Source organism: Propithecus coquereli, unplaced genomic scaffold (assembly GCF_000956105.1).
Source record: "Propithecus coquereli isolate 6110/MARCELLA unplaced genomic scaffold, Pcoq_1.0 Scaffold295, whole genome shotgun sequence".
Classification (NCBI taxonomy): Eukaryota; Metazoa; Chordata; class Mammalia; order Primates; family Indriidae; genus Propithecus; species Propithecus coquereli.
In genome coordinates, this window is record NW_012148563.1 from 3,022,492 (window position 1) to 3,044,838 (window position 22,347).

General features: G+C 47.3%; 1 protein-coding gene across 1 annotated transcript in view; it reads right to left on the reverse strand.

The window, feature by feature from the left end:
• The window catches only part of COL6A3 (collagen, type VI, alpha 3), an 84,038-nt gene extending 68,565 nt beyond the window's left edge, over positions 1-15,473 (reverse strand). Inside the window, exon 1 of the mRNA XM_012648820.1 lies at positions 15,251-15,473. The gene's annotated coding sequence lies outside the window, so the exon portion shown is untranslated. The remainder of the gene's footprint in view (positions 1-15,250) is intronic.
• Positions 15,474-22,347: the final 6,874 nt, after the last annotated feature.

Below are 22,347 nucleotides of genomic sequence, written 5' to 3' on the forward strand. Positions count from 1 at the left end.
AATATTCTCTTTCTTTACTCACATTATGAACTATATGAACCAAGGTTTTATCCCTTATGAAAGGTAGTTGTGAATAAACATATAAATGAGGATCTTTGAGTCTAGTGACTATGACTTTGGCCACAACTAAAATCTGTGCAATTAAACCCTTTTCCTCCGAAAGGGAGGTAGGCGGCAATTTGGAGATAGTGTATTCCCAAGCAAATGCGGAATGGAAAAGGGTCGGGGTAAAGGCACTCACAGGCACAAAAAGAGGCAGGTTGTGACACGCAGCTGAAGTTTGCAAATCACGTTCAAAGGAATCTCAGAGGAAAGCTTCGGTTCGTGGACAGAATGGGCTTTGCCCGGATCACAGCACATGCAAACCCAGCCACAGCAGCCGGGTCTTTGCAAACCCTGCCCTAATTTCTATTAATATTCAGCACTTTTCCTGCAAGGAAACCTGCAGTATGCCGGCTTCCAATCTCACAACAGAACGAGCCCAGGGAGATTTAATTAGCAACACTGTGCAGCAGACCTCAGGGCTAAGTGCCCCACTGCAGAGTGTCTGACTCTCACGCAACCACCGGTGGCTGCGACGTGACTTCCCACCAGCCAAGTTCACGTTCACGTGGGCGCAGTAGCCTGTGTCATCAGAACTTCTCCCTGCCAACAACGCTTTCACTTCCTACCTCAAACCTTCATGTCAGCCTCTCCACGCTCCAACCCCCAATCCAGTGAGAGCAGCTTGGGGGCTGAAGTCTCCCTTAAGACCCCTCCAGAGATCTGGCCTAGGTCTTTCTGTCTAGGCTGAAGTCTCTTTTCTCCTCCCTTGGCCCGAGGTTCTGGTTTCCCTGACTTTTTCATAGGCTACAGCCAGGGCTGCAACAGGACTCCATGCTCACACAGGCCCCACACTTGGTTTGATGCTTTGCTGTTGCTGTCTTGGAATTCTGAATAACTTTTGGACAAGAGGCCCCTCATTCTCATTTGGTACTGGGGCCACAAATTATGTAGCTGGTCCTGCCTGCAGCTGTGCATGTCAGTGACTCTTCTTGCCCAGACTGTCAGGGGTTCCTGGTCTGGGATTCCCTTGTCAGAGGTTTGAGTAACAGTATCAGCATTGACAACACAAGTAGGCTAGGGTGTTATCAAACCACTGTTTTTGATGTCGTGTCAGCAAAAGTTATTCAGCATCTGCTATGGGTCAATTGCTGTTTTTCATAATTTTTCAAAATTTATCTCATTTATCTTTGCATTATCATGACTAATACATGCTGATCCTCATGCTTACAGTGAAGACATTGGGGCTCGGAGAATTAAGTGGCCCAAGTCACACAACTTTTAAGAGACCTTGGTGCTCAAATGGCACCTGCCACTATGAAGGTTAATAAGATGAGAAGACAAGAAGAAAAACTTTATTTCTCACCATGAAAGCTCCATGATTTATAACAATTTGTCTATGAGGTTCAATAGCCTGAAATTGGCCTTTCTAGGAACAAGAGAAGGAGCCAGTGATGCTGGGGAAAGACAGGTGCTTGGAGTCAGGTACACCTGGACACCCGACAGCAGGCAGGTCATCTGATTGCTCAAAGCCTCAGTTTCCTCTTCTATAACATGTGAATATAATAATAATAATAATACCTCTCTTGCCAGCCTTCTGTGAGTATTACATGGCAGACTACTTGTTAAATGCCTGGTGGAGCATGGGTAGTAGTGAATTCTAATTACCATTCATTTCCCAAAATATATTCCATGGAACACTCACTCCATGACATATTCTAAGGGAAAAAAGCAAGTCATACCACGAGCAACACAGATTGGGAAGCACTGAATAGCACGCCTCCTTCGGAAACAGTTAACAATACACATTAAATACAGCAGCTCTGAAAAGTAAAGAATAAAGAAACCTGTTGCACCTTATTTAACCTAGAATTCCTCAAACATGTATTTCACAACATGTTTTTTCAATAACAGCTATTCATAGCCCATGAAAAAAGCTACACACTTTGGGAGAGGGAGGCTATTCATTTTTGTGTCTAATTTTGCTAAATTCTTGCTCCTCAAAAGCACCAACCAAAGACATCTCCACCTGCCCAGGTCTCCCCTGCACACAGATCACTGGTTTTGCAGATGTCTGCCCTCTTGGACTCCACTAACGGCAAGTTGGGAACCATTTCCCTTGATGTTGGAGCTCATCACCTGCCAGTGACCAGGTGAGAGGGCTGATGTGCAGATGACTAAAGTTTCTCCAGAGAGGCCCAGGGGAGGGACCAGAGCCAGTCTCATTATCAACATGAACATTCATGGCATTACTTAATACTGTGAATTATTGTTTTCTTGTACTGAGTTTCAGGAAGAACTATTTGACATTGGAAATGATATAGTATAGACTACGGTTAAGTGGAGAACTCCATTTGGTTTAGGAAACTCAAGTACATTTAATCTAGGGAGACTGAGTTACCATCATAACATCACTGTTAGGGATTGAAGGTTAAAAAGTCCACTTAGTGGATTAAAACATGTAAAGGCATTCAGTATCAGTGTCAATGACAATAAAAAACAATTTTCTCTCTGGTTTTCAAGTATATGCCAGATATTCAAATGAATATGAAGATGTAAAAAATCTGAACAGACATATAATTAGTATGGAGTTTGAATCAGTAATTGAAACTTTCCAACAAAGAAAAGCCCAGGTCCAGATGTCTTTACTGGAAAATTCTGCCAAACATTTAAAAAGAATTAGCACCAATCCTTCTCAAACTCTTCCCCAAAAAATTAAAGAGGAGGAAACAATTCCAAACTTACTTTATGAGGCTAGCATTACCCTGAAACCAAAATCAGAGAAAGATATTAGAAAAAAGAAAAATACAGACCATTATCCCTAATAAAAATTGATGCAAAATTCTTACCAAAATACTAGCTAGCCAAATTCAACAACATGTTATAAAATTTATACACCATAACCAAGTGGGATTTATTTCTAGAATGCAAGGATGGTCCAACATATGAAAACCAATCGGTGTGAATGAAGGGGGAAAAACACATGATCATCTCAATTAATGCAGAAAAAGCACTCAACAAAATTCAACACTCTTTCATAATTAAAAAGAATACTCTCAACAAACTAGGAATAAAGGGAAATTCCTTCAACGTAATAAAAGCCATAGATGAAAAACTCAAAGCTAGCACCATACTCAACGGTGAAAAACCAAAAGTGGTCCCTCCAAGGTCAGGAAAAATGCAAGTGTATCCTCTCTCACTGCTTCTATTTGACATAGTTCTAGAAGTCCTCGTCAAAGCAGTTAGGCAAGAAAAGGAAACAAAACGCATTCAAATTGGAAAGGATGAAGTAAAATTATCTCTGTTCATAGGTGACATGATTTTATAGGTAGAAAATCCTAAGTATCCCACACATTTGAAAAACGGTTAGAACAAATAAATGAGTACAGCAAAGTTGCAGGATATAAAATCAGCATATAAAAATTATTTGAATTTCTATACGCTAGCAATGAACCATATGAAAAGGAGATTAAGAAAACAATCCCATTTACATAATATCATCAAAAAGAATAAAACAGTTAGAAATGAACTTAACCAAGGAAACAAAGACTTGTGCACTGAAAACTACAAAACATTGTTGAAAGAAATTTTAAAAGACATGAATAAATGGAAATACATCCTATGTTCATGGATATGAAGACTAATATCATGAAAATATTCACACTACTAAAACCAATCTGCAAATTCAATGCCATCCCTATCAAAATCCCAATGGCATTTTTTATAGAAATAGAAAAAAATACTAAAATTAATATGGAATCTCAAAGGACACTGAATAGCCAAAGCAATGAGAAAGAAGCTAAAGACATCACACTTCCTAATTTCAAAACATATTACAAAGCTATGGTAATCAAAACAATATGATACCGACATAAAGATAGACATATATACCAATGGAACAGAATAGAGAACCCAGAAATAAACCCTGTGATCAAATGATCTTGTTTTTTCAATAAAGCTACACAATGGGGAGATGACAGCCACCGTAGTAGGGAGGTTCCTCAAAAAATTAAAAATAGAATTACCATATGATCCAGCAATCCCCTACTGGATATATATCCGAAAGAATTGAGAACAGGATCTGGAAGACATATTTTCACTTCCATGTTCATTTCAGCATTATTCATAATATCCAAAAGGTGGAAACAACCTTAAGGTCCATCAACAGATGAATAGATAAAGAAAATGTGGTATATAAATATAATGGAATATTATCCAATCTTAAAAAAGATGGAAATCCTGTCGTATGCTACAACATGGATAGACCTTGAGGATGTCATGCTAAGTGAAATAAGCTGGTCACATAAAGACAAATCCTGTGTGATCCCACTGACATGAGCTATCTAAAATGTCAAACTCTCAGAAACAGAAAGTAGAACGGTGGTTGCCAGGGGCTGGAAGAGGGAGAAAAGGGTAGTTGTTCAATAGAGATAGAGTTTCGGTTTTGCAAGAGCGAAAAGTTCTAGATGTTTGTTGCACAGTAAGGTACATACAATTAACACTACTGTACTGTACACTTAAAATGGTTAAGAGGGTAAATTTTATGTTATGTGTTCTTTACCACAAATAAGTAAATAAATAAAAGTGAGTACAGGAGAAACCACCTTCTGGTTTTTAAAATCATAGGTAACTGCATACACCTAAAATGTAGCCATCAATTTAACAGGAATGACGTACATGTGGCATCTCTTTTTTTCCACGTATGATAGAATTTAAGGGCTAAAAGGGGGAAATAATACAACTAAATACTTCTGAAAGCATATGTATGTGCCGCAGTATTCAAATAACATATTTGTCCTGCTTCTAAATAAGATTCCAAAAGGAAAAAGAAGTGTACAGCATGCGAAACATTAGGGTTTGGGGAAAAAGACTTGAGTCTTACGAAAGTAACAGAGAATCCACATGAACATTCAGACCCAGACAAACATTACTTCTGCCCTAACTAGTGTCCTCTGAGCTATGGAAGCGGCTCCACCTAAAGTCTAAGTTCCTATCTCCCTCTTAGCTTTCCTCCAGCCATAGGTGCTCCATGGGCCCTGTGATTCTGCTCACGGCTGTCCGTTGTACAGTCCAGGAAATCCATTTCCCCACCTCGCTAATGAAACCAGAGATGAGGATGGTCTAATGTTCTCAACTTTGCCATCTAGAGAGTGACAGCAGAGGAAAGTCTGTCTGGCTGATTAGTGATGTGACTTTGCCACGAATGAGGCAGGACACTCATGTCCAGATGGACCACTTAGCAAGACGGCAGGGAGGGCCATGGAGAGCAAGGGGGCAGCCCCTAATTCAGGGACAAGACTGAAGTGGACACAAAGAAAATATGAAGCTCAGTTGCTGGATTTGCCATGAAATCCTTCCTGCCTGAGGTCGGGTCCAGAGGGAGGAGCTGGAACCCGACTCTTGAGACCTAGCTATGAGGAAGAGCAGGACACAGTGCGGGCCCTAGGCCTGGCCTGCCAAAAGTTGTTGGGATGGAGAAAGACAAAGCCATAAACAAGGGAATGAGCTCCAAACCCATTGTGGTTTTGGGTGGCCAAAGAAAGTCAACAAAAAGTATCACCTATGACAAAACTAATCTATCCTGTGTTTCAGATTCTGTGAACTTGAAGACATGATCTCAGCAGCTAGAATACAACCACTGGTCAATACAAGTTTCCCTTGGAAATGCATCAATGGTGAGAGGGGAATGCCGTTCTAATGATGATCAGGAGGCCAGTCATCAACGGAACGTATTTCTTTCTGCAGAAAAAAATTTCTTTCTGCAGCAATGTGTGTGATAATGGCAAGACTGCAAAAGCACAGTCCAAGCCTCTTGGCTTGAAACGGTCCATGCCGTTGGACACGGATATATACAATACAGAAGAGCAGTCTCCAACACTTTGTGCTTTGGTTGATAATGTTCCCAAGTTCTAGCAGTTTCTAGCCACACACAAGCTCAGGGCACTCCCCACAGGCAGCGTAGAAAACCGACCGCTCCACGGGCTGCTCTGACCCCCACTGAGAATGGCCCCACAGCGTCCACAGCCCTGGCTTTGCCCCTCTGCTCTAGCAATCCCTCAAGCCCGTGCTACCCTGGGACTCTTCCAGACATTTCTGGAAAACTCTACCTTCCTTCCCCACACTCTATTAGACCCATTCCTGAGTGTTTCTTTAAAAAACAAAAGCCAGTGCAATGTTTGTGATTTTTTTGTCTGGCCTCGATTAAGTGATGATATACACTTTAGAATGTTGCTTCTTTCCACTAAAATTGCCATCAGATTTTTGATATTAAAGAAAGCATCGTGCTAGATTCTTTCCAGCAATATGCCCAGCTCTTTCCAAATAACCTGTAATGGGTCTAGACCAGTGTTTTAACACGGGATCCGCAGATTCAAAGGGTCTGTGACCTTCCCACATTGTGTACAAAACTGCATCTGTGGATGTGGCTTTTCTGGGATAGGTCCATGTTCGTGCGTGATTCTAAATGGCAGCTGTGCCACCACCACCTCCAAACTTTAAGCATCACTGCTGCAGTCAAAAATTGTAACTCAATCTTCTGGGACATCCAGTTTAATTATTTTAAATATTTAATCCATCCACAAGACATACCATTTTACGTAGTATTTTTGTTTGAGAATAAGAGCATGAGAACATTACAGAGTCTTATTGCAAAACATTGGACCTTGTATCCCACATGGGAAGGAAGAGGACAGGATGACAGGAGTCTGTCCGAGCACCGTGGAGTCTGGGGGTGGGAAGAGCCGCCGAGGGCTCGGCAGGCAACATCGACAGAGAACGTGAACTGCACCCTGAGCACGTTTTGCTTACGGATTTTAACCCGCCTGATTCCTCACACAGTGGACTCCCTTGAATTCACCAATTCTGTCATATATTCACCGTTGAGTGGGGTCACTATGGAACCATTCCGCAATTCTTTTCTTGTCTCCAAGAGCACTCCATAAAGTCTAAATAGTAGCAGGAGGAAATCGGGGACGTCTTTCAGAGCCAGCACTCACTGCAACCGTCCTCTGAGGAAACGAACTTTGAATTGGTTGACACTCATATGTTAAAGATTTTTGTTTCCAAGATACTCATCGTTAGAGGAGCAGCTCCCCAAATGAGGTACTTTCCACTGGGACACAAAATAATGAGATGAATACACAGTTCGCAGGAATTACTTTTTCCAGAATATACCCGGGTACTAAAGGAAGTGGGGGAGGAGAGAAGTTCCTCCCAGTCCGAGGAGGAGGACCGCGGGGTGACGAGTTCTCCAGCCCGCGCTGACGACGCACCAACCCACCCGGTTTGAATCAGCTGGATTCTCGGGTGGGAAAAACGCCCTCGGCTGCACGGGCTTTTCGGGCCATCGTGCTAGAAGCCAGTCATGTGGCACGTGGGTTCCTAGCCAGGCTGCTGAGTGTTCGCTAATGTTTTTGTTTGCCATTGAATCTATTCTATTGTTTGTCATGTCCTGGAGTCTCAATTTTTAAAGCCGAATCCCCTGGCAGCAAATCTTGGAGAATTTTTTTAATTTAGATCATTAAAAGATGCCAAACACCATCCCGCTAAATGGCCACCCGCCTTGACCATTTTAATGAGGGGGAATGAGGCAGCCGTCCCCCCTCACTCCCCTCCCACGGCGCTCCCCAGGAAGGGGACACAGCCTGGCACTGGTAATACTGCCTGGGCTCCTACCTCGTGGGCGGGGTTTCACGCCTTTCTCCCGGCAACCCAACGTCTACTTTTCCCTCCACTTTATAGACGAGCAACGGAAACCAGGCGAGGCAAAGTGACTCGCCAACGTCACACAGATACAACCAGACAGCACCACAATCCTAACCCGAGTCTGCGTTTCCAAAGCCCCTGGGAGACCCGGGAGACCCTAGGGGCTGTGCCAATCTGGCTCAGATCTCGAGGGAACTCCCCGTATCTTTGTAGGGGGAATAGACTTCCTTGGTGGAGACAAACCACAGATTCTGTGTCAACAGAACCTGGCTGCCTGCTGCTGTTCTTTCAAATAGGAAAAAAAAAAAAAAAAAGGTCAGAAATGACCATTTAAGACCCTTGGGCTGGGGGTTGGGACTCCTTTGCCATAGGTTCTATGTCCTGAGGCAACAGCTTCAATAAGAGAGGTCATGAAATTTTTATTCTCATCTTTCTATTTAGACTTATCCATTTCTGTTTTTTCCCCCACTCTGTCTCACTCCAAAGTGGATTTGAGGTGCCTTTTTCTATTTGCTTGCCATTCCCTTGAAGTTTGGAAAGGTACTTCTTGTAAAAGTTGCCCTACACAGCCCTTCAACTTGAAATCATATTCAATCATATCCCAAAGACTTTCCCAAGCTATTTTGCAATTCTGTACGATTAGTTTTCATTTAGCCCACTCAAAAGCTTTTACATTTTCCATGTCTGGAAATCTTTTTTAAGAAAGAGACGCACACATACACACAAGGAAGTAATTTTAAAACAAAGGCTTAAACACATCCAGAGCTCCCATTTTGAAGTCATTTATTTGGTTTTCTCCAAGTACTGCTTTTCAACATCAGGCTATTCCTTCTATCAAGTTCCGGGACTCCTGTTAACTCCTAACTGTCCTGTTTAAAGTGGGAGCTGCAGAAATCATCAAAGACCACAGCAGGAGAGCCACGCACAACCACTGTGGAATGAAAACTCAGATTTCGGTAAATCTGAGGCACCCGCCCGCCCTCACCTTTGCCACACCCCTCCCTTGCCTGCCGGAATGGGAGCACCTATTTCTTGCTTATTTCACTCTTTCTCCCTCTTTTTTGCCTGAATCCTGGTAAAGGAGTCCCCATTCTGCCCCCAGGGAGGAAGCTAAGAAGGGATTTATTAAGCCCTGCATTTAGGGTAGGAGAAGAGTAGAATTTAATATGCTGTTGCTGTTTGAAAGATTTTTGGAGAAATCCTCAAAAGCAACTGACTTGGAACGACCCTAAGGAAACCCTCCCAAGAAATACATCAAGATGTGGTTTTTTACCATTTATTTTACAACTTGGATCTTGCACATCTATTCTATGAAAATACTATAGAACAGTAATCTATTTGACTCAGACTGAGTATGTATCCTGTGAGAGCAAAATTCAAAACCTCTTCTCATCACTTAACTCAGCCTCCTTGTCACCTGCTGGTGTCCTTGTTAGATACTGAGTAGCTGACCTGAGATCGTCAGCTCCTCCTGGTAAAACCTCACGCGGCAATACCTGTGCAGCAGCTCGTGAGTCGTACCAAAGCAACACAGAAAGAGAGGGTTTGGATGTCCTCTAGCACCCGGCCGCGTCCATAAGTGAGACGGCATTTAAGGACATACTGAGCACCGGCCGGGCTGTAGTCAAGCTCCTCAGAGGCTGGTTTCCTTCCTACCACAAAGGCAACTTTAAGAAATTCCAGATTAGTCGCCCAGATATTTGGAAATTTACTTTAAAACGTATTCCTAGCATTCATGATGATAACTGTGAACCAGAAAGTTCCATATCTGCTGTGGTCTGAAAAGCCTGATGTCACCACGCAAATGTAAAAAGCATTCGACACTCCTGGATGTATGGCAGCCAGACGAGACTTTGTCTCCATTTGTATTGCTAATTAAAAACACTAGGCAGAGAGTATTTCCATTTTACCGCGAAGAAAGAGAGTGCGTTAGATAATGCTTCAAAAGAAATTGCACAGATGCCCAGTTCATTCCAAGCCCCCGACACAGGGCGCTGCTGATCTCCGCCGTCCTTTCCTGGACACAACGGCGGTGCTGCCGGCCTCTCCGACACCACGCGTTCCACTGTGAAATTGTGCAGGTGAAGTGGCTGAAATGTTCTCACACTGTAAGGAAAATTTACTTTTTTTGTTTGTTTTCCAGTCTGATTCATATTCAAGTATGGAAGAGAAAATGATTCCTCAAAATAGAGACCATTTTAAAAATTGGGTAGAAACATCTGATAAAATATCATCAATACTGGATTTGGTGTAATAACCTGGGAAAATCTGCTTCCTTACTGTGTCTGTCAGTAATGGTCAGTTAACCTCTCCCAGCCTCACTTTTTAAGTGTAAATTAAGGATAATTGTCTGTTGCTTGAACAGGCAACGGTCCTGTGACCGCTGTCTTCCATCCGCCACCCCAGCCTAGGCTCTGACTGGTGATGGCTTTTCCCTGCCCCAGTTAGAAACAGAGACCCCACCCCCACCCCGGTGCGCGGTCCAGGCCATCTGTGGGTTTAGCTGAGCTGGCGCTAACACTGGGTGCCGGCACTGGGCTGCTGAATCAATTAATGAAGATTCCAGAAGTGAAAAGCCAGTTTCCTGGAACGGTTTCCCTTGAGACCTGAGTCATCTCCAGCTGCTGCTCAATTTTTAATTTTGAAATTAAACCGACCCATGAGCTTTTCCTTCCAGTGGCCAATTGCTGATGCTCCGGGTCCCTGAAAATCGAACGTATAGCACACACTGGGGGACTGGACAGAAATCCAGTTTCCCATTGCGCTTCTCCCTGGGCACTCCCAACTCCCAGACGTTGCTGTGCAGTTCACGAGTCCGAAACTCCAGAACAGCAGGACCGCACGATGCCGAGTGCAGCCAGACCCTTACAAGACTCACAGTTTGCCTTTGGGAGAGGGCTTGGCAGAACTTTTTGTATTTGTTTTATTTTTCTTCTCTCCTTTTTCTTTCCAGATTTTTTTTTACAACAGTTACCCCTCTGCTAAGTCAACTTAAAAGATGCTACTCCAAAGAAGACTGGGAAAGGGATAGAGTGTCTTTCTCCACGTGGTCCCCTAAAATATACCCTTAAAGTCTTGTCCCACTTTTAAGGTACCAGGGCCCAGATACCTGCTTGCTGGACGCATCAGATGCGTGCAGAGCACTCAGAAGGTGCTGGTTTTGCTTCTCCTACTGGCTCTGTGGCCTTAGCACTAAGCACTCACCTCTCTGAGCTCCATTTCCTCATCTGAAGCATAAAGGGTGCAGGGAAAGCATCCGCCAAGGTAACAGCTTTTCAATATTTCATGTAGCCAAATAGGAATTCTGTTTGCCAACTAGAAGAGCAGAGACACATCTTATTCATGTATATCCCCTCCCCCAACCTCGAAGCTCAATGCCATGGAGCACAGTAGGTCTTACCAAGCTTAAGTGAATACGAGGGCACTGAGATTAAACGAAGCGTTAGGTTGCTTTGTTCTGAGCTGGCGTTCTGTACCTCAGGGCCCTAACAGTGGTACTATCTCAGGCTAACAATCGTAAGTCTGAAAGTCAGTAACCTTTTTTATTAACAAATATTTAAAATGAGATATTCATAATTATAGTTTGTGTGAATTTTTTAAAATACATTAAACCAGTTATCCATCAAAGGAAAACATCAAAGGGGAAAATATCAAAGGACAGGCAATGAAAACTTTGGGAGTAACTGGGTCGGTTAATCTTAGCATCACTTCCAGTTCTAAAGTTCAGAAATTCTACAGGGATATAGCGTGGCACGATGTGGCAAACTAGCTCTCTAAGTACCAGTTAATTTAAACTTTTGTAATTATTAACAGATATGGTTAAAACGTTTCCTTTAAAATGTCTTATTTGTTTAATGCCCTGGGAACGCACTTGTTTTAGAATGCAGAATGCCTCATTTGGAGACATAATTTCATCTCAATATGCACACACCTGAGCATAGAAGAAAAACAAAGCTCTAAATTTATATCCACTTCAGTTATCATGAACAGCCACGTTAACAATAATAACAATAATGTATTGAATTGTCTGTCCTAAAGCTCTGTGGAGAAGAGCATCACTGAGTCCCCGAGAACCCTGAAACCCCACCCTGGGAGACTCCAGCCGCCACTTCAAGATTTTTCTGGAGCTCAGCAGGATACACCGCCCTCTAGAGGAAAAAAACCTAATTGCCTTTTCAGAAACAGCTGTACCAGGATAAATGTGTTAACTCAAAATCTTATCTCCTTCCCCAAATAGGACCGAGAGACCAGCATGTACTAAAAATTATATTTTCAAGAATTAATATAATGAATTCCTGAAGAGAACCCCTTTTTGCAAAATGAGGACCTGCAGGTACTCCCTGGGAATAAGACATGCATCGCTGTGCTTTCGAGGGGACAAGCAACATCTTTTACGTAAAGAGTAGGATTGTCTCCCGGAACTTTGACGGTGGAAACAGAGAAGGTGCATCTAGAAATGCAGGAATGAAGAGGACCGTCCTTGCTAGCTCTGTCCTGCTGGCTGTCTGAACCAGCAGAAACCTTTCAAAGCTCCCCTGACTTAAAATTTGAATCATTTTGGGCTTTCATTTCCTTAGCTAGCACTACTAAGAGCATTTTTTAAACGTCAGGCCACTCCTCACACCATCAGCTATTTATGTCGCACTGGTGAGTGTTTTACTGCTTGCCACAGCCAGGACATCATGAAAAGGTTGCTTCTGTAGGTCAGCGTGGAGAAGCTGCCCAGTACACAATGTCCCCTTCGGCTGGGGAAACCACCTGCAATTCTTCCCCCAAGAGATACCACATTCTCGGCTTCTTCCAAAAAGAACAGTGACAAAGACTAATTTTCAAATAAAAATGTTTTGCTAAAGTTGTTAGCATGCCTGCGAGAAAGTCTCCTGCAACAGAATTCATGACTTGTCAGTGAATTTTAAATCCTAAACGCGGAATTTCACACAAAAGTGGGAAGTGGGACAGCCTGCTGGTGAGGACCATACCTTATCCCGTTCGTTGTCTAAACACTCTGAGCAAGGAAACAAGTCGCTGGCACAACCGCACCACCAACTTCCGAAGGGGAAGGACGTCTCATTTCAAGCTGGCATTAAGCCCCAGAGTCAACGGGCTCCATACCCGAAACTGAGGTCAGGACGGGAAGCCTCCTTTGAACCACTAATCAATAACCAATAATGGATTGAATAGAGGGGTTTCTTCCTGCTCTACCATCAGTGACATGTAAAGTTACTGAGATACTAAATCACAAAGGGCACGTCTGATAAGCCAGTGAGATGTAGTCATTTCTAAACACTCTAGAAATAAAGTGAAGTGCAGATGTAAAGAGGATTCTTGCTCAGAAAGATGCCTACCTGTTATCAAAAATTTCATTAAGAGCCCAGCTTTGGACTTTTGCCATGTCCCATCACCTAAGGGCCACAGCCATGGGCGGGGGACACACCCTCCCAAGTGGGAGAAGAGCCCTGGCCAAGGGCTAACATTCTAGAGGCTTCCCCAGCCACCTCCCAGAAAGGTGCCGTGGCCGCACCCTCCCACTCCCAGAGAGGCAGAGGCAGGACAGCCACCCTTCCCCGCCACCGCCCCCGTGCTCCCTCCCAAGTCCTCGTCTCCACTCGACGTCCGCTTACTGGTCTCTCACTGCCACGAGTGAGGAAAAGAGAAAACTAAGCCTCAAGGTAATGAAAAACCCTCGCCCCTTTGCCTAAACAAAGACGGCCCCAGACACATGGCCCTTCCTACATCTCAGTTTCTGCAAAAGCCCACCTCCCACGCCTATGCCTTAATGCTCAGCTGCAAGCCCACACCAGGACGAGGCAAACCCAGGTCCCGCTGGGCCGTCCACCCCCGGGCGGCTGGAGTGAGGGGGGCCGGCTTGGTGTTCCGGCCACAGAGCCGCTGCCCCTCCCTGCGGTCCGCCTCGCTTCTTTCTCCGTTAGCTGGTAGATTCTGAGGAGCCCAAACCGGCTTTCCCATCCAGATGCGAATCGCTGTGGGCTGGCTTATCTGCTCCGTGCTCCCTGCAGTGGGAGAGGAGTTTGCTGCCATCTCAGACACCCGTGGCCTCGACAAGGATTTCACACCTTGGAGCCTCTGATTCCACAGTTTTAAAACCAGTGGCTTCCAACCAAGTGTCTCTTCCACTATCTTTAGCCCAGCAAAGAACTCAGAAGTCCCGATTATGCCATCCACAGCCAACCAACCGGTTTCAATACAGTTGTGGTAGGAGCAATATAATTTGGATTGTAAAGCCACTTCTGTTCAGTTTTCTGCAGTATTAAGAGTGGGTTCCCGGGGAGTTGGGGAGTCCCAGGCTGGAGATAAGTTTCCCTCAGGAGCCCCGAGTACCCTCGCAGCTCTGGGGTCCCGTGGTTCCCATCTGGGCTTCGCCGTGTGCAGGCAGAGGGGCCGGGTGGCTTGGGCAGTAGCCCTGCATCCGCATGGGGTGCAGGGTCCTCCCCTGAGCTCAGAGAAGGTTGTTCTTGGGTCCACACCAGCCTCTAAATTTGCTCCTGGGCTCGCTGTGAGAGCTGATTTTTCTTCGCCCACTCCCCAGTCCCCCCGGGGCATTCCCAGGGACCCCACCCCTGCTTCAATCCCAGCCCATTTTCTAACATAGTAAGCCCTTAAAACAGGTCCCCAAAACAGGCCGGCGACTGTCAGGGAACACTTTCCATCCTCGGGGAGAGAGGACCCGAGCCCCACCCTGCGTCCTCCGGGCCAGGGAACAGCCCTTGGGCCTCCCAGCTTGGCACCGGCCTCACCTCTGGGCACCACGGGCCGGCCCTGCAGCCCCAGAAGCCCTGCCTTATCCACTCGGCACGCCGCCCAAACGCCACATTCCTTCTCCTGCCCTGACCCTGCAGCTCCTTTAAGCAACCCCAGAGGACACCGTCTACAACAGTGACTTCAGGTCCCTGAGAAGGTGAAGCCCTGATGGCAACGGACGACGGAGTGACCCCTGCCTCAGCCCCGAGCCTGGGCACCAGAGCCACCCAATCTCCTGAAGGCAACAGAGGTGCCCACCAGCCCCGTCCCAGGGGTGGCCCCGAGCAGAGACCCAGCAGACGCACCCTGACTCGGGGTCGCCGCCCGAGAGCTCAGAGCAAGTCTGCCCGTGGAGCTGCCCCACAGGTAGCCCCTGCTATCTCAGCAAAGACACTTCTGCAGACAAAGCAGATCCCCACTGGGTTTTCGGAGGAGGAGACAACTTCAAATAAATCACGAGCCGAAACGCACTGCAGTCAGGACCCCACAGGGCGCGGAGACAGCCGCAGACGGGGCTAAAAGCCGTCATGCTCTCAGGCGACCCGCGACCTTAACCAGGGTAAGGAAACTCAGCTGCCGCAAAGAGAGAAAGAGAAATCGGCGGACTCTTGCAGAGACCTAAAACACGTACGGAAAACCGACGGACACAGTGGACGTAAGAGCCACTAAAGCCGCCTGGGAAACGGCCACCTCGGCGCTGCCCTCTTGCCCGCAAACTTGAGAAAACAGGCGAAGTCGCACTTACCCCTGAGCAAGCCTGAAGATGTGTGTGTCCCTGGGCTTCTAGGTTCAATTATGTTTGAATAGGACGCATATTTCCCCACACACCGCGTCTCCTTCTCTTCCCGCAGCCTTTCTCTGCCCGAGGAGAGGGAGCCGGGACTCCAGGCGCTGCCAGGAAACCTCCTCTTGCAGTCCTCGCAGGAGGCTGGAGCCCAGGAGAACTGAGCGGCCTTTGGTGGACGACTGAGCTCCGAGCTGGACGGGGGCCAGGGATACAGTCAGGGCTTCCTCCAGCTCCTCCTCCTCCTCCCTCCCTTCCTCCCCGACCCCTCCTCTCCCCATCCTCACTGCGGACTGACCCAAACTGTAAATGAAAACCAGACTCCTGCACTCTGTTGCTCCTGGCCCCCGCTGCAGGCTGATGTCACCCTCCGAACGCTGTCTTCCCCCTACGAGCGTTGAGCTGGACTCCTGCAAACCCCAACTCTTAAAAAAAATTGACCACTTCTACTCGTCACCTTTGGGCTGGGCCCCTGGTGGCAAAAAGAATAAATTTTGGAATTTCTTCGTAGGTATCCATGGTTTTCCTGCAATGTTTTCCAACACCATCCGAAAGGAAAACAGGAAATGTAATCCCCCCTCAACCCTCACCACACCCTCCCATTTCTTCTTGAAGTTTCTGAATTGAGACTTCTCCTAATAACCTCCCCTTTCAAATATAAAAACCAGCAATTGAAATCGCTTAGACTTTCCACTAACCAAAGCTCTGTTTGCCAGTGAAAAGGCAAAAAAAAAAAAGGAGTCTACATTTCTTTTAAGTCCTATATATAACGATTCTGATTGTGTGGCTAATAGTCCCATTCTAGGACACAGACCCGGGGAATGAAAATGGTCATCTTGCTCAGAGTTTCTTGTGTTTCAACAAAGCTTTGCACATTTCAAATCACTTTTAATATACATTCTCTCTCTTATCACGAACATTGCCTAAGCCCTTTTAAATAGATAGGTGCCACTTTTGGTTAGGCGAAATTATGGCCCCATTTTACAGATGAGAAAAACAATATTCAGAGAGGATAAGTGACACTGTCCCCTGGGTTAGTAGCAGAGCTCAGATGGCTACTTTGGCCTGGGACACCCCCAACCTTCTCCATCCTCTCCTATCTTGTGGCCCATATGAAACCTCGGTTAATGAGAAATAGCAAAAGATAGGGTATTACTGACTTTGAGAACCTTCCAAAGCCAAGTCTGAAGAGCAGAGAAATCAGTAACTCCTTTCCAAGGATCATCTCCTTGCAGTTTAGGGGAGAAAGGGAGAGAACGCCTCTCCACCCTGCAGCTCCAGGCCCCCACTCACCCATGACGGGGCCCACTCGGCTCTGCCCCAGAGGTCTCACTTGCAGGACATCAGGTGGGAACAAGGATGGTGGCTCAGACGATGGGGCTTCCCCACCCATCACCCACAGGTGACCGTGAACCCAGCAGAGGCTCTGGGTGTGGATCCACACTGCGCATGTAACACGTGGAAAGACATTACTCCCCTGCAGGGGGGAGTCCGGTTGTCCCCCCCACATCCTCTCTGCACAGAGCAGGCACAGAACTGGGCCCGTGTGGGGCTCTGGGGTATGTGCTGCCGCGTCCTTGGTGAGAGTGTCAGCACTTAGGAGAGCGATTTCTCCAGGCACATGTCTGCTGCAAACAAGACGACCTTTGGTTGCAACCTCCTGCTCCAAGCGGCTCAGCTCACGGAAGTTAACTGAACAAGCACCTTTTACGTGTTCCCATTACATAGTTTCTTTCACAAATACACCTTTTTCTTTACAAGATAGCTAAGAATATACATTCCTTGGTTTTAGAAATTACTATTACAGTCAACCCTCGTATGGGTGATCTCTACATCCGTGGATTCAACATGGTTCAAAAATATTCAAAAAATACAGATGATCATATCTGTACTGAACATGTACAGATTTGTTCTTGTCATTGTCCCCTAAACAATACAGTGTAATGGTTATTTACAGAGCGTTTACATTGTATTCGGAGTCATAAGTCACCTAGAGATGACTTAGAGTACTGGGAGGGTGTGTGCGTTCTATACACATCACTACACAATTTTATACCAGGGACTGGAGCATCTGTGCATTTTGGTATCCGTGGAAGATCCTGGAACCACCCCCCACAGATCCCAAGGGATGACTGTGTTTAAATGGCAAAGGTGACAAATCATTTAGAACAAGGTTTAAAGAAATAAAAGCCCCCATTCACTAAGGATCCATACTCTTTAATACTTAACTATAACTAATCATTGATAATCCGCATCCTCTCCAACAATGCCTGTGGCTCTGGAAACCTCTGGAAGCTGGTGGCAGTTGGCGGCAAACCTCCCTTGTGCTAACGAGAAAGGATATTGGTTCTATGGCTTTCTCACTTACTCACAGTATCTGGGATCCTCGCTGAAATGTCATTTCCTCTCTGCCACCTGTCCCAGGAGGAAAACTGTCTCAAAAGTCAGCACTGACCTAAACATCAAGAGTCCTGGGCCTGGAACTGGCCATCTGAGGGACCTCATAAGTCACAGAATCTCCTGACTCAGTTTCCCCTTAACCGTTGGGTGGAACTGACCCTTGGCACCTCTTCCCATCTCCTTCCCTGAACTACACAAGTTAGAAAGTTAAAAACTCATTTCCCAGGTTCCCTTGTAGTGCCGGCTCTGAAGGGGGATGAGGCTGCCCCACTAAGCCAGGCTCCTGGTGTTTGGAAGGTGGACAGAAGGTGCCGGTAACTGTTCTGCTACTTACGCTGCAAGCACAGAGTGGAAGGTGCTACGGGTGCCTCGCCCAGACCCCTTTCATATGAGAGTCGGTCGCTAAGGGGTCACACCTGTGGCCTTTCCTGGGGGACTGCCCGTGGATGCGGGAGCTGCCTCTTCTGGAGACACTGGGGTACATGTGGTGGGCGGATTTCTAAGGTGACCCCCAAGGAGTCGAGCCCTTGTGTAATCCCCTCGCCTTGAGTGCAGGTGGAACCTGAGCCTTGACTCCAGCCAGAATATGACAAAGATGCTAAGCATCCCTCCCCGGATCTGGTTATGACGAAGTGGTGGGAAGTCGCCGAGTGATAACTTTGTTACACAAGACTCTGTCCTAGAAGACTGGCGGGAGAGATTGTCTTGCTGGTTGCTATGGTCTGAATGTCCCCCCAAAAACTCATATGTTGCAATCCTAACCCCAAGGAGATAGTATAACCTTTGGGAGGTTTTCAGGTCACAAGAGAGGAGCCCTAGTGAATGGATCAGTGTCCTTATAAAAGAGGCCAGAGAGAGACCCCTCACCCCTCCCACCGTGTGAGGACACAGAGGGAAGCCGCCATCTATGAACCAGGAAGTGGGCGCCCTCCCGATACCGAATCTGCTTGCACTTTGATCCTGGACTTTCCAACCTCCGGAACCTCTGTTGTTGAAGCCACCCGCCCGATTTATGGTCTTTTGTGCACAGCTGTCCAAACAGACCAAGACGCTGGCGCTGATGAAGTAAGCCACTGTACCGTGAGAGGGCCACATGGTTAGGAAATGCAGGCACCCCTAGGGGCTGTCAGCAGTCCCCAACTGACAACCAAGGAGAAGAGACCTCAGTCCTACAACCACAGGGATCTGAATTCTGGCAACAACGTTATGAGCTTTGAAAAGACCCTGAGTTCCAGAAACCAAGGTTTCAGCTTTTCTGAGACCCCAGCAGAGGATCCAGCTAAGTCATGCCCAAATTCCTGACCCAAGACAATAAATGTGTGTTATTGTAAGTTGCTAAGTGTGTGACAGTTTGTCACACGACAATAGATAACTATTATAGGACAGGGTCATATCCCATCTCCCTTGGGATGGCCCACAGCCAGTGACGTCTGATGTGGGTGCTCAGGGCCACTGCCTCTGCGCCAGACACCCTCTGCAGACAGCTCCCACGCCAGAGCACCCTCTGAGCGGCCTCTTCTCCCACCCTGTCCTCCTTCCCTGCCCCTTGCAGGCTTTTCCTGGGAGCTCCCCTCAGTGAGTACATGCACACGACCCTGTCCCAGGCTCTGTCTCAGGGAACTTGAACACAGAAACCCAGTCCTGAGAAGCCAATTCCAAGACTCCAGCTCCCTGAGCATCAAGAGGCAGCGGCGGGCGGCAGCAGAGCCGGACTCAGCACCCCAGAGTCCCACACCGGCTCCAGGACTCAAAGGGAAGTTGTGACTGCAGTCGCAGCAGCCAGACCCCACGTTCCAGCACCCAGGCCACTGCTGAGGAGCACCCCCATCTTTGCCCCCTAACCCCTGGATTGCAGCCGTGCGGCATGTTCCTAAATCCAGCCTCTCCAGCGCAACCTCCCGCTCCCCCTTCCAGACAGGGCAGAGGGTTAGTGCTGGGATGTCCTGGAAATTATTCTTGGAGGCCCAGCTCAAGCCCACCCCTCTGGGCGTCCCCACCAACCACTGGTGTTGCAACTGCAATTATGTTAATAGATTTGCTTGTCCCTGTGAAGCTGGAGTTTCATCTCATTCCAGAGGAGGAGCGCGAGATTCCGAGTCAGCTTAAAGCCAAATGCTCCAAAGAGGCAACTCCACTACTTCAAGGCAAGAAGAGTTGGAAACGCAACCAATGAGGAGGACTTGAGGTTTCCACTGACCCACAGCCGAGGGCAGCGGGGATTTCTCATTCCAACCCTGTGCCCGTTTTAAGCCCGTCAGGCGGCAGAGTGGAAAGTTGACCTCCTGTCTGGGAATGAGGCGCTAGTGCCTTCTTTGCTGCTGACTAACCACAGGTCTCGGGCTAGTCAGCTGAGCTTTCTGCGGCTCAGTTTCCCTGTCCGCAGAGTGAGGAGTGAGTGGTAGCTATGCAGGTGATGTCCAGGAGAATCCAGCCATGACCCCCAGGTCCAGGCCACGTCAACCACGTTTGCCGCTGCCTCATTTCTGGCCTTGACGTCTTTCCCTACCCCGATCTGCAAACTCCTGCCCCCGCCCCAGGCTCAAGGTCGAGGACACCACTCCCCTGCCCGCTAAGCACTCCGTACACACACAGATGCAAACCTTCCACTGCTCTATCCCACTGCACTGGTAATGTGGCCTCGGCAATTTTCGAGGGTCTAAAACCACAAGACACTTCACTTCGTGCTTCTAAAACACAGCAGGGAAAGCCGTGGCCGTAGCGGACATGTGTCTGTTGGGTCCTGTGTCCAGACCAGCACTGCCCTGATTTGGGGAATGCCCTTTCCCTATCTTCAGCAGTGGTTCAAACGAGAGCTGCCATCTTCCCGCAGAACCTTCCAGCACCTCTACCTCTGGGTGATCCAGGGATGGGGAGCCTTTCCCCAGGGTTGCTGTCTTGGGTCTAGAGCCAGCCGGTCTCGGGCCCCGTCTGATATGATACTAGCAGCTGCTGTCTTTGCTGCCATTTGGAGGAGGCCGGCCAGGGACAGGGAAGCAGAGAGACACAGAGGGAGGGAAGGAGAGTGACATCCTCGTGCCCAAGCCTGCCCCAGAACGTGGTCGTCACCTTCCCCTCTCGACTCTCCCTTGGATTACGTGAGCCCAAAATTACTCATTTTCTACACTAATGGCAGTTGGGTTCTGACACTTACACGAAAAGATTCCTGCCTGATGCAGCAGTAAAATCTACTCAAAGAGGACAGATTTCTGAAATAAGTCCTGGCCTCGCAGATCCATCAGGCCGTCACACTAATTCCCACTGTGCTTCCATGATTTCTTCTGCTGTGCTGAAAATGCACCACGTCTTGAGTTTCCTTGATTTTTTTTTAAACCATTTTTCTAATCAAAACAGATGGGAAGGAAAGTCTTTGTCGCCGACTGCACAGAGGACTGAGGTGTAAAATAGACGTCAGATCTACTGTGGTTATAAAGCACCAACCACGGAGGACATAGGCCAGGACCTGGGCCCTGGAGTGAGTCTTTGACTTTATGCGTATGGGAAACACCTTGTAAAAATATGCATTCTTGTGAAGAAAACCTAACAGGGTTCTATATTTATCTAGAAGGAGTAATTTTGTCAGGGCATGCGAACTCCTCCATTTGGGGAGAATGAGAAGATTTTAAGGAGAAGTAATATGCCAGCACTTCGCTGGTTCTAGGAAACTTGGTATAAAATCGCCCAGTTAAAAATATAGCATTTTTCCTAGAATTTTGTGAGCTGTAAACCATGCTCAGCTGATTAATTTTAAGGATGTCAAACCCAAGTGTGAGAGGATCCAAGAAACTTTCTGCAGTTGATTGGAATTCAAAAATTTTAGCAAGGAGATGTTTGGTTTTATAATTATAGGACTACATCAAAGCGCCAATTTCACTTTTTTTTTCAGTTTGAAATATAAATTTCCATTTGTAAAGGATGGGTGGATCAGTTCTTTTTTTAACACTCTTAGCCTTAGGGTTGATTTTCTCTTCCGCATGAAGTTAGATGTCTACTCATTTTAGCTTCAAAGTCATCTCAAGTCCTTCATTCCTTCATTTACTGAACCGATGTGCACTGAGGGGCTGTTGTGCGGGAAACAGCTGCGCTAGGAAGTGGCGGTGACTCGAGATGAATCAGAACGGAGACGCCCCCCAGGACCTCCCTCCACTGGCGGAGACCTGGGGTGCAGGGGAGAGGCCCAGGGCGCAGGGCGCACACGCTCGGGCGGGCCAGAAGAGGGCGCCCTCACCCGTCTCCGGGAGGATGAAGGGGTCCTGTGGCCTTAGCTGAGGACAAGGGGCAGACAGCTCAAGGGCTGGAGGTGCCGCTGTCACCAGGAGCTGAGGCTGAAAGCGCGAGGATTAGTTGGGCGTCTGAGTGGGGAGGACCCAGGCCCTAGATGCCCACCCGCACTGGCCACGCCTCCTCCCTCACCCCAAGGTTAATTTCAAGAGCAATTAAACCAGAGATGCTCCGCCCAGGGACGCCAGGCACAGACTAGAGTAAGAGCGAGACCCCAAACTAACCACGGAAGCGTCTGGAGGTTAAGTGAGGTCTGGACTGAAGAGGGGACCTCCTGCCGAGCCCTGTCCCCTCAGCCACCAGGAAAAGGAGCAACGAGCGCATGTACTCTCGGCGCTCATTTGCCAGGGCTGCCATTGCAAAGTGCCACACACGGGGCC